The sequence below is a fragment of the Aythya ferina genome, assembly GCF_964211825.1.
Source record: "Aythya ferina genome assembly, chromosome: 2".
NCBI classification, from domain to species: Eukaryota; Metazoa; Chordata; class Aves; order Anseriformes; family Anatidae; genus Aythya; species Aythya ferina.
In genome coordinates, this window is record NC_140297.1 from 106,518,978 (window position 1) to 106,532,316 (window position 13,339).

Consider the following 13,339-nt stretch of genomic DNA (forward strand, 5'->3'; position numbering starts at 1 on the left):
TGAGAAGTTTAGGTTTTGGTTTTGCATTATGACTGTGATTGGGACACTGTATTTTTTTCTGATACATGATGTAGTGAGGTCCAAGTGATTATTAAATCCATCATTTAGTAATAGGATGATAATTTCATCTAGGCCTTGGCCTACAGTTTTGACTGCTACACTTGCTCACTTTACATAACTAATTTCCAAAGAACCTAGTGTACCTAGCGCTCTCAAGATATATGCTGAACTGGACATGCCATGATGTACCACATATATAGAAAAGAAGTGAACTGAGATTCTAGTTGCAAAATATCTGTTCGCTACTGGTGATCATTCACTTGTTTGTAGTACCAGATTCATCCACAGATGTAAATACAAACCCATTTTCATCATGTTGAATTACAATAAGTATTTATGAAATGTACCCTGATACAGTTGGCATAGACATTATCAGAAAGCCATTAAGCTCAGTAGAGGGCCACCACAAGGCTGGGGGCTGGAGCACTCATGCTCCAGCACACCTTCCTGGTGTGCTACATTTTCCTGATGTAAGAAATGCTGCCAAGAGACCTGTTTTTCAGACCACAAAAGGGAAGGAGGAGGGAGGATCTTACTGCTGCCTTCTTTTACCTGAGGTCTGGTGAAAAAGATGAAGCCATCTCTTTTTCTGGAGGGGCACAGTGAAAGAACAAGAGGCAATGGATAAAAGCTGCAAAACCTAGATATTTCAATCAGATGTAGGGATTCTCATACACTGGAGACCCTTCAAACAGTGGAGCAAGTTGCGTGGAGACTGCAATTTCCATCCCTGCAGACAGTAAAAACTTGACTGAAGACAGTCCTGGGCAACCTGGACTAACTTTGAAGTTGGCCTTGCTTTTGTCTGGGGCTTGGACCAGGTGTCCCTTCCCACCTAAATTATTCTGTGGTTCTGTGAACATTGATGTATGGATGTAAAGCAAGAAAAATGGAAAGCTGATTTTGAGCAAAATTATTTTGTTGTTATTTTTACTGCTGTGCTTTCAGTAGAATAGAGAAGATGGAGGTCATTGTTCATACTTGCTATATAAATTTTCAAGACTGTGGGCAAGTGACCAAACTGAAAGGAAAAAATTATTCAGCAACAGGCCCAAAACTTTTGGCAACTGCTCTATAATCCATTTGTTGGCTGTTTGTTTTTCTATAGATGTAGATTAGTTTGCCTGAGCCAAATATCTTAGAAATTAATGCATAAATATATGTTTTAACCTGGTTGCCAGTAAAAGAAAAGTAAAATGAAATCAATGCATCAGGGAAGGATTCATTGATGTGAGTAGCCTCATCTTCAAAACAGCCAGTAAAAAGCAGAAATAGCCCTAATGTGTTTTAATAGAGCAAAAGAGGTATAAATTGTGGTCCATTTCTCTCTATTAGATCTTACTTTTCTGTGTTAATTTTTCATGGACTTATTCCAGAAGGTTTCTTGTGAACATAGCTCATACCAGATGAGCCTGAAAGGAGACCCTCAGAACAGCTTCAGAAGTCTATCTTCCTGTATGCTCTTGCTAGTTTTCACTTACTTCCCTTTTCTGTTTCTCTGTGCAGAATGTAATGCTGTTTTCCCAGAAAAATACTTGATCAAGAAATAAAACATCAGCCTCACCAACTGAACACCTATTAACGGTATCTCTGCGTCTTGTAATGTTTTTTTTTTTTTTTTCCTGTACTCTGGAGAATGAAACCTGTCAGACACAGATGTGCATGGAAGTGGCTTGGCGAGATGATCTTGGGGGGATGCTAACAGCTGCTGAGGTCAGAAGTGCAACAGCTTCGGAAGGGTGTAGCAGACACCTGGCTCTGTCTGAAGCCAGTGGGTCAAGGTCTCCCTTTTACGAGCGCGTCACCACTTTTACATTGATATCTATTGTCCAAATGCTTGGAAGAAAGGTGACATGTACGTATTAATTGCGCCTTTATTTTTTAAAGAACAGACCCTCACCCTCCTTAGAAATTGAGCCCTTATTCAGCATTGGATTCTTTTTGTCAGTATAAAAGATGCTGGGTGTATTTGTGTTTGTCCGTGTATTGACATTGTATTTGTCTTCATGGATATCTGATGATTCTCAAATTAAAGAAGACAGAAGAGGTAATTCATGTCTCTATTTCAAACACAAATTAAGGTTAACACCAGACCAAGGAGGGAGGGAATTTGGAAACGGTGGAAATGTCTCCTGAGGACATGGCCATAGATGATCTATGTTCATGAATCAGCTGAGGAGATGACAGGAGCATTGCAGAGGGATCTGGGACTCCTAAGGTGGGAACACCAGAAAAAAAAGTACCCTGCCTGTCACTTCCACATGCTCTTCAGTAGGATAGAAGATCTACCTCTTTGTCCTTTGGCTCTGGATGACTCACACAACAATGATGAAGGCTCCTTAGATCTCTGTGCCATCCTCCACCTCTCATCATGGGGGCTGATCAGTGAAGAGACGTGGACACTTGCAGTCTTCCTTTGGCTTCTGTATGATAGAACAGTACCTCAAATGATCTGGAGACAGGTTATGTCAAAGGTGCTCAGGAAGGAGAAGGAGCAGCCTTTGCTTGGACACTGTTAAAACACAAACCTTTGGTGACCTTGATCATTTTTTCAGCAGTGAACTGGGTCTATAGACCTCAAAAAATCCCAGGAAATACTTTCAGCACTGGTTGGAAAAGCTCAAGATTAAAGAACCTTTCACATCTGTTCCCTGTCACCAGCTTAAATTTAACCTATGAGAGTAATGAGTGAAAGTCCACGTTGCTGGTTGGCTTGTGTAAAGAATTTGTAGTCATTTGTGTGCATCACAAATGGAGTTAATTGGCAGCTGTGTCAACAGCCTCTTTGAAGGAATCAGGAGTTCATTAGGCACATGGATAGAGCTGGTCTTTCCCTGGTAAAGAAAAAAAAAAAAAAAAAGAAACAAAAACAAAACCTTTTATAAGCAGCACTTGAGATGGAGTAGCATGGGGAAACTTGCCAAGATGCTGCCTGGTTTCTAGCCATGACAGTAGTCACATTGCTGAGGACCGCTCTCATTTGGCGGCAGTCCCGCGGTTCGCCTGCCTCCCAAGCAAAGAGGAGTGACAAGAAGCTGAGGGGTTCCTCCCTCACCAGCATCTGGCGCTTGCAGGACTGAGCTCTGCTTTCTCCTGTCTCTGGGCAAAGGCAGAACTGCCCACCTGAACTCAAGGAGAAAATCCTTAAATCCCTTAAAAGGTTTCATTGTAAGGCATTTTTGCATGGGCTCATTGTTAAATGATTGCACATAAAAATGCATTGATGAAAGGCATCTCTATCTTTCTGTTTCCCCTTTGTGGAGTCTTTCCTTCATAAATATAATTTCATCTATTCAGTGGTTAAAGTACTTACACCCTTTCCATGCTCGGTAAAAGTTCCTTTCTGGAGCTGGTGCTTACTGGAAAGTGTGTTTATTGAAAGTTTTGGATTACTGAAGCTGTGCATGTCAGCCCTGTCTCCCATCCTTCCTCACTGATGCCTATATGGACTTAGTCTGGGAAATTACTCAGTACCTTTGCTTAGAGATTTAAATCTTATGTAGTCTTTTCAAGAAAGAGGTTGGTGATTCCACCTGTATTTGTAAATCACCACATTCACACATTGTTTGCAGAATACCATAATCAAACATTTTGCTATGGGAAAAGGAAGACAACTGAAAGCTGTACTGAAAGACACAATGGGCATCTGTTAGTGTAACAACAGGAGGGTTTTGTATAAATTGAGGAATGCTTCCATCTCATTCCATTATGTTTCTATGGGTTCTCAAGAAAACTACTTTCATTTCTGTGCCTACATCCTGTCCCATGTATTTCATTGCTGTACCTTCTGCTGCTTCAGTGAGTGGAACTGGGCTACGGTGAGCTGTACAAAATGGATGACGTTGCTGCATGGTGTACCAAAGAGCCAGTCACAGACAACAAAAGAGTGCTTAGTAGGTAACAGTAGCACCTGTGTGTACAAGGCAGGATATAAAAGTCAAAGAAAGAGGATTCAGTTTTATAGTGAGCATGGATACATTATACGGCATAATTATGACTTTTTTTGTTGTTTTGTTTTGTTTTATGCTTTGCTATCTCCAAATGAATAATACTCATTATTGTGTTAGCATTGTACATCAGATTCAGTCTGAACACATAAGATCATTGCTTCATATTTCTGAAGCACTTCCTACCTTCCTCTTCACTCTGCTGTGGCAGTTCTAGTATTAACGTCTGGCCTGATAATCCATATCAGATTTGGCCCTGGTCCTGAGGGCTGGCCTAGATGATCCCCAGAAATTCATCTAACCTGAATGATTTTGTGACCTGTGGACAGTAAAAGATTTGCAACTGTGAGAAATAAGCCAGAAATTGTTTGTCCCACCTACAAAGCACCCTAGAAGTAACTATGAAGTAACCCTAGATTAATGGCAGCATGTCTCTGTTTCCTCACAAAAAAAAATGACTTTATTGCAGACACATGAAAGTGGAAAATAAAGCTATGAAACAACAGTTTTAGTATGGGATCACTTTAACAGTCAGATTTCTGTACATTATTCCTACAGTTAAGGCACAATGAAAGGATAGTTTGATTCATTCTTTTTAAACCACAAGAATAATTCTTTTAACCTTCTCCTTTAACCACAAGTGTTGTAAAAACAACACAGAACAAAACTGTGACACTCTATAGTTTCCTGTCTGCTTGCATTTTCTCAGATTCCACTAAAAATGAGACAAATTTAGTATTAACATTTTCTTTAAGCCTGTGTGGTTATTTCCTTTAAGCAAGAAAAATAATAAATAAAATTAAAAAATCTTGAGACTAAAAGGAGCTCCAAGGACCACAGTTTGAACAGGACAGTACAGGTTACTGCACTTCAGCCACTAATGAAACTAGTCCAAAATTTGAGTTCTTGGAGGAAAACAAGTTACTATTTTATTTTGTTTTGTTTTGTTTTTATTTTAAGAGTTGACTGTGGTAATTTGCTAAGAACCAAATGTCTTGATTTCCTGAAATCTTGTACATGGTAACAAGCTAGGTCTAAGGGCTATGGGGTGGCCACTGGAATGAGTTCATTTTTGTCTTCTTTGCCCAACTAAAACTGAAATCTTTAAGCCAAGAAGTTGAAAAGTGATGCATATTTCTTAATTTCTGAATGTCCTGTTTCTGTAATCTTGAAGAATCTTGGATTTTAGAAAATGAAGAGGACATTATCCAACAATCAAAACCCTTATGCCTAAATGGTAATAAATCCCCCAGATTAGTGCATTCAGAGTCACTGGTCATTTCAGAAAGGCCTGAGAATAAAGTATTGTTTTCTAAACACATTTTTCCCATGACCTACTAAGGGAATTGTGCAGTTACTACCTCCTTATCTATATATTTTTTTTAGTAATGTCAATGCCCAGAGGAGATAATGTGTTGGATTAATTATCTGTGAAATATATATTGGGGATTTATTATTTTCTTTCATAAGGGAAAGGGCTCTGTCATGCTTTCCTATGAATATTAACGCATAAATGCTCTAAAAAGTAAATACATGAAAAACAAAACAAAACAAAAAAAACAACAGGGCTTGTGCTTTATTTTATGACTCATTGCAAAGTCTGTGGCATCAGAAAATCTGGGGATACCCACATGAGAGACTCAGAGACTTTGTGGCCTGCATTTCTTTAATTTTCAACAGAATTTAAACTTCTAAATTTACATTATGTTAATCAGTTGGGATTTATGAACACTTTAGGTTAGTTTCATGAAGTTCATTTGTTATCCAGTATGAAGTGCAGTACAATTAAGTTTCGCTGTCTAATAAAAAAAATATATATATATATATATATAAAATCTAAGAATTTTTAATAAAAAACCTGTCAGACTATTCCCTATCCACTGCCCATTTAGGCAAAGAAAACAGCTAATATTTTAGAGCCATACTTATAAGGGAAAAAAAATATTTTCTAAATCTGGAATAAAACAAATGCAAATACAATTCTTTGGGGCTTTGTTCCTATTTCCTGTATAGAAGCTGTAATTTTTTGTAGTATCCTTCCACCTTATTGCTTGTGTCTAGACATAAATTGACCATAAAACAATATTAATATTGTATATTGCCCTGGTAAAGCGTTTTTGTTTGGCATCAGGGTGGAACTTTGAACATTTTAATGGTACTTTCTGTAGCACAGTAGTTGTGAATGAGTTTATTTTAATGTAGAAATAAATTGGTTACTGAAGGTATTTTTATTATGCATCTCCTTGTAATTTCTGCCAAATAAACAAAATATTCCTCAGATAATTGGCCTATTAGTCTGTCACTTTCTGGCTATTTTTTCTATGCTGAATTAAAGGGGCCATAAATCCTAAATTCTTTATTAGCTTGCTGACTTTGCAGAGTTTGATGGTAAATAAACTGGCACAGCATTAAAAGCTCCTTATTGAAGGAAGACAATATGTTTTTTTGTATCGACTACTGTGTGATTCAATTTTCACTAAGTATCACCATGACCTTTATAACAGCACCATGAACTTTAAAAGCCAGTTTTCATGTGGTGGTTAACTTTCCCTTGTATAATGTGGTTTTAAAATGATGACCCAGCCTTTCCAGACTTGATAAGTGTGCAGCTGATAGACTAATAATGAAAACAAAAGGTCTTAACAATTCTGAGAGCAATAATTAAACATTAAGTCATTAAGTGGCAAATTTGTGGAATTAATTGCATGTAAATGATTTTTCATCTGCATATTATTATTATTATTAGTGGTACTACTACTGAATTATCTTTATTCTGTTTACATAAAAAAGGCTTTGAGACTTTACTTATAACTTTGAAGTCTGGTAACTAAACCAAGATATCTATCATGCTGCATGTTGCTTTTGACTCTTACATTAAAGTCAATTCCCTTGTATCTGAGTGCTTGTCCTCTGCTTCTTCCTCAGGCAAATTATCATGAGACATCAAAATGTAGCCGTGCTGAAGGCATCTAGTTTACTCCTGCAGATGTTAAGTGTCAGGACCAATATTTGTACAAAAGGCAAATCAATATTGAGTGGATCTAGATTTGGGATGTAGCTGTTTGAAGACACAAGGTGCAAATCTCTTTCTCCTAGTCTGCCCATTCCTCAGGAACTGCTGTGTTCATGTAGAGGAAGAAAGGTATCACCATTAATGCACAAGTTAGGTGGTGGCTCACAATTATGTACAGGCCATTTCCTCTTCAATTGCCCCCTTTGAAATGGTGATATTTTTTCTGGAGGTAAAAATTTGATAAAGAAATTTAATAGTTAGAGCAATAGCTCCAAGTGCATTTTCAACTTTGCACACTTTTTTTTTTTTTTTTTTTTTTTTTTTAATGGCAAGGTATTTTGGTTTTTATTTTAGGTTCTGTTTTTATTTTATTTAAGTTAATACTAAGACAAATGATTAATCTATGTTGGCACTGAAAATCTACAAATGAGAACCAGGTTTCATGCTTCTATCTTACGCACTTTCTAAATCCAAACATACGTGCAAAATGCTTGCAGGTATTATTTATGGCTGTAATGGGCAGAGAGTGCAGGATGGATGTGTAAACAAGAAATTTCTATCTCTGCTACAAATTTGCTTTACATCTCATAGTTTGTCAAGGTTCACTTCATTAAACAATTGCAGTGTCTAACAGGTTTAGTGGTGATGTGGAAAGGTTTCTTTACTGGTGTGCTTGTGATAATTGTACTGACTAAAGTGCAAAGCATTCAAATCTGTCTTTCTCAAAAGTAGATTTTCAGAATGTGATTTTCTTTTTGTCCTGCTTCCCTCTTATTCCTCATGAATATATGGGTTTTAAAACCAGCCCCGTCTGTGAAATAGCTAGGGTCTCTACAGTAGGACTGTATGATTTATTCCAGGCAATTAAAATCAATTCCTAACCTACACAAGGCACTAAAACCTGAATTGCTCAACACACTGGGCTGTTGAGCGCTGTGTGGTAGATTTTATTGTACCATAAGTGCTTTACTGTGCTGTAAAAAGGAGAACGTAATTGCTGTGTACAACTAATATATTCAATTAGGTAAGGATAATGTTTAATAGAGCTTTTTGTTGGTTTCACTTACAACTTGTGAGTTCAAAAGAGACGCTGAAGTTAGGGAATTTCAGGATGTAGAGTGCTCTAAGTATGACATATGCTTCAACAGCCTAGCACCAAAGCTATCCTGCAGAGACAGGATTATTGTGCATTTCTGCATTGACTGAAATGGCAGTGCTTAATTTATATTGATTCAGCCTGATAATTGGCAGCTGGAGGCTCTTACAACTTGTTGAAAGAGTGTTTGTTTTCCTAGTGCAGCTCCTTAGGTGCAATGACATCAGATTCTGTCTGTATCCTAAGAGCAGATATAGGAAAGTTTTTAATAGTTAAAATTAGATACCAGAACAGCCAACTATGAGCAGAAGTTGTTTACAACGATGGCATTAATTTCACCTGCAGGCTTTACGTTTTCACTAGATTTCACTACCTAGGTATTTGTGCACAACCACAGTTCTATATTAGTAGGACTGCCATGGATGCCCTGGATTTACCTTGGGTGTCTCCACCCATGTGAAGGTGACAAATTCCCCAAGGTAAGCACCTGCCAAACCTTTGCCTCGAAGGACTACTGAGAACTGACCACTGTATGTAATAAACTCATTCTTCTCCTTAGGACTCAGTTTTCAGTGGCACTGATAGCATGCTTATTCTTAGTCTCATGTCAAGTTTATAGGTACAATATGACTTCTCTTTTCCCTGTTGTTTTTGTTGTTCTGAAAAACTACCTGTTTTCTGGGTTTTATTGCTTACTTGAGGAAATCAAAAATGTGAAAGGGAGAGTAAAGACCTCAAAATTGTTACTGTGTGCATGTATTTTTACATAACAGTACATGAAGACAGTTGAGTCCCCAGTGTGGCTGATTGTTTTTAAAGTCCGTCTTCACATGAGGATTCTGCACAAGGGAATTGTTATATTCATTCTCAATATTCCTCAAATTAAGAACTTCACCACAGAAATTCATGTGTGTGCCACAAGAGCAAGTTGTTAGTGCACATTATCTTCTTGCCTGTTGACAATCCAGATACGTCCCACCGACGCTGACAGCAAGCAGAGCCCCTGTTCTAAAAATGGACCCAAGCAGCAGAAGGCCTCCTGCAGCCTTCTTAACCTGGGAAGGCCAGGGTAGGAGCTGGCTGGCCCCCAGGCTGCCTGGCAGCAGCAGCATTTCATTCCTGACCACGCAGGAAGGGCTCTGCAGTCAAATTATTCAGCAGAGGGGGAGAATCAAGCGCTGAGCATAAGCTACTCTCTGCCTCCTACAAGGCTCTTCTTATTGAGCCAGTTGGTTTCCAAGACATTTTTTATTCACCACCATTCTCCTCCTCCTCCTCCACCAAAAGACTGGGGCTAAAGCCAAAAATTCAGTGAATTCTCTATAGTCTGCTCCAATGGGCACAACAATAACCTATTTGATCATATGTTTGGTGGCCACAGTGCTGACGGCCTATAATGCTTATAGCAGATACCTGGGCCCTTGGAGGGGGAGGTCTCCTCTAAAGAGTAGGGCAACTTTTCACCTTGAAGAGATTTATTTTATGCAACTCTGCGACTACATTCAGGCTCTGAATGAGGGTTGCTGATGTCACCCATGTGACATTTGGGGCAATGCCTGTGTTTTTTTTTTTCCTGTTTTATCAGTAGTTGAGGCCCTTCTCCTTGCTATCATGGCTAGGCTAGTATCTTCCCTCCTGCTATTGTCAGCTCCAGAAAGCCATCTCAGGGGTGAGTCCATAGTTGCTGGTAAAGGGTGCTGTAAGTGCTCAGGCTCCCTCCACTTCTGCCTGGCCATGAAGGGGTCTGCCACCACAATGAGCATCTCTTTCCATGCCAGTGGTGGGTAGGAAGTTGCCTTGTGCGATCACAGACATCATGGCTAAGGCCAGCAATACCTGAAGTAGCACAATGAGCACTTCTGAAATAGGTGGGTGAAGCCACATGCACAACTCTTGCATGTGTTAAGACTGGCAATATATGTAGTGAGCTCATTTTCACTTGAACATGATGCTCCTGATCTTACTGATCCTTTTTCTTATCCAAATGGAGGCTTATGAACACCAGAGTAAGCAGCCTGTGATCTTCTGCCTCTTAGCCCCTTCTGGCAAAAGCCTTGAAAAGTGCAGCAGGCTGAGACTGAGAATAGGGGGAGTGCCCGCTGCGGGCTGGCAGGGAGCAGGGAGCGGGGCATGTGGGGACCACTTGTTTGTGACCACAGGCAGAGCTGGGCCTCAGAGCCATGCTGGAGCAATTATCCCAGGCAGCTTTGGGCAGGGAGACCAAAGCAGACTCACAAGTAATTAAAAAAAAAAAAAGCACTTGCAGCCCCCTGTCACTCCTTCTGCCCTCTGTGGTTATAGGGAACACTGTGCAGGAAAAGGCATGCCAAGGCCTTAGGGAGAGGAGTAGGCTGGTGCTTTCAGCCTCCATTGCCTCCTGCTTCTAGCCAAAAGCAATATTTTGTTGGGTACAGGCAGGAGTGCTGACAGTAAGGTAGGAGTGGGATCAGTCTGAGAGCTGGGCTTTGTAAGCGTGTTTCTAGAGGGGGGGGGAATTGCCCTTGGCTCTGTAGCCAAACAGCCTCTCCAGGAGGAGAGAGGCAGGAAGGAGGACCACAAAATCATCTTTGATACTTAATGCAGTCATAAGATGGTTGGCCTAATCACTGCAGCAGTAAGCTCTTGTTTTATTAGGTGAATTTTAAAGCATATGGGGAGGTTATCACTTTTTCAGACTATTATAATAATATATATATGCATACATGTACAACCAGAAGTATAAATTTCAGTAATATTATATATATATATGTGGTGGTTTTACTGTGCTGGGCAGCTAAACCCCACAACCGCTCTCTCACTCCCCCTCCTTTAGATGAGGAGGGGGAGAAGTAAAGCAAAGAACAACTCACGGGTTGAGATAAGGATAATTTAATTAAAGGGAAATAATTATAATAATTAAATAAAGACTACCATGAACTAAACAATTTAACTAAGGGGAAATAAAAGGAAAAGGGGGAAAAAGGGAGGAAAACAAACAAACAAAATAAATGAAAGCTAAATGGAAGTGCAGAGGAAAGAAATTACTCTCTACTTCCCACAAATGAGCGATGATTGACCACGTCCTTGAAGCAAGGCCTCAACGCACGCAGCCGGTGTTCAAGAGGAGGACCGACGTCTTCTCAACGAGAGCCCACCCCTCCCCTTGTCTTCCTGTTTCCACCTTTTATTGCTGAGTGTGACACCACATGGTATGGAATATCCCTTTGATTGCTTTAGGTCAGCTGCCCTAGTGATGTTTCTCTCCTCACTTTTTGCCCACCCCCTAGGAGGGTTAGAGAAAGGCCCAATGCTGTGCCACTGCTGCTCAGCAGTAGACACAACACTGGTGTGATAACACTGCTGTTCCAGCTACAAGTACAGAGTACAGCACTGTATGGGCTGCTGCCGGGAAGGTTAACATTCCAGCCAGACCCAGTACAATATATAAATGAAATCAGGATTTTACAAAAAGATTATTCTTCCCCAAAGGAGAAAAGCTGCTCTTTCACACTGCTTGAAAATATGTTAAATTTCTCATTCTCCAAGAATTTTCTTGCACGCTAAACATTATTCTTCTCTCAGTGGCCAGGTTGTTTGTGAGAACTGAACTATAAACCACTGGATATCTCCATTTGATAACGATGCAACTGTTTGCTTTTTTCCTTGTGAAAAAGCCTGAAAGGGCTCAGAAAAGTGAATTAACAAGAGCAGTAGCCCAGGATTTTTTGTGTTCCCAAGTGTCTGTGGGTGAGAGTGAAACAGACAGGGATGAGTCTCTGGCAGCACAGTAGGTCAAACAAGAAGAGGTGGTTTTAGGGAAGGGTAACCACAGAAGGAGTTAACCAAAACTGGATGTAACAAATGAAAATATGCATGCACATACATCTAGAAGGGACCCACTATTTGATCTTGCCTAAATCAGAGCTATTATGCTTACAAATAAGGAATCCACTTCTTTTTTAGCACAGAAACTGTCTTTGTGCTTATTATGTTAGTTGACTCCACAGCCTATGTTTAAAATACCCCAAGGCTAGGATTGTTGTTTTTCTCCAGTCATACAGCAATACACATTTCAGCACCAATTCAACTTAGCTCAAAGAGCTGAAGTAATGCTAGTCTGGAAGCTAATACACCAAATTATATTTTCCCTCAGTATTCAGAATTTGGTCTGTGAAGTATCAACTGTTTAAACTTAGTGACATTTTAAGTCCACTTGGAAAGTAAGAAATAGATTTTCTACTTCTGTGAAAGTCATCCGACAAGTAACCCAAGCATTTGTTTCTCTGATGTGAAAACTACAATATTTTGCACAGCTGGAAGGTAAGGCTAAATATCTGCCTCTTCTGGACCACTTCTCAGGTCTGTAGAAATATTAGTTCCTCTATACAAAGGAAAAAATAGACATTCTCGTAAAATGTGTCTTGAAAGAATTGTTTCTGGGTTTCTGCAGGGAATGGATTGTGTTCTTTTCTATTGGTACTTGCAGATACGAAGTGAAAAATGCTAAGTGCAAGGGAAAGGAGGGTTAAAAATAAATTTGAAGAACCAAAAAATGTAATAAATTGGGTGAGCGTGGAAAAATTCTGACAGACTATATAATTAAAAAGGTTTATTTACCTTCTTTTCTGTGACCAGAAGTATAGGAAGCCCGAAGGGAGGAGAAGTGGAATGAAAAACAATATACTGTTAATAACCCAGCTGGTACAGACAAAGGAAGTGTCTGTGAGAGAGAGCAGAGGGAATGTGGGAGAATGCTGCCTGCTGTCTCTGCGTTTCCTAGTGAAAACTTAGCTGAATATTATGCCTGTGTTCTCCCTGACTCCGCTTTCTGGAGAGATGTTGTCAGCACCTTTTGCAACCCAACGCACTCGATGTCTTGGCCCCAGTATGTCGCTGGTCACAATATGCTTTTGGTGATTTTTTTTATCTCTTGGGGCATGGGCAGAACCTGAGGCTTTCATTCCTTTCTTTCATCTCTTTGAGGCATAACCCGTTCCCTGAAGTCATTGTTGACATGGGATTTCCTTGTGGTGACCGCAGAACTACATTACCAAATTGTACACGTTTTGCCACCACAAGTGATTCTGACAATTTTCTTCAGCCATTGGAAAGTGCTTTCCAATGAGGAGGGTGAACAGGTCAAATGATTTCCTTTTGCTCCTTTTGCAGCCCAGAAGATTCCCAAATGCCAAGACAGTTTCCTTATTCTCAGAAACATGCTCATGTATTCTGTTGGTTTCTGGT

General features: G+C 39.7%; 1 protein-coding gene across 7 annotated transcripts in view; it reads left to right on the forward strand.

The window, feature by feature from the left end:
• PIEZO2 (piezo type mechanosensitive ion channel component 2) overlaps positions 1-13,339 on the forward strand; it is a 432,356-nt gene that overhangs the window by 97,755 nt on the left and 321,262 nt on the right. Inside the window, exon 1 of one of the 7 annotated variants that reach the window (XM_084508359.1) lies at positions 12,316-12,415. The exons of the other annotated variants lie outside the window; for them this stretch is intronic. The gene's annotated coding sequence lies outside the window, so the exon portion shown is untranslated. Of the gene's footprint in view, positions 1-12,315; positions 12,416-13,339 lie in introns of those variants that run through there. 7 annotated transcript variants of the gene reach the window in all.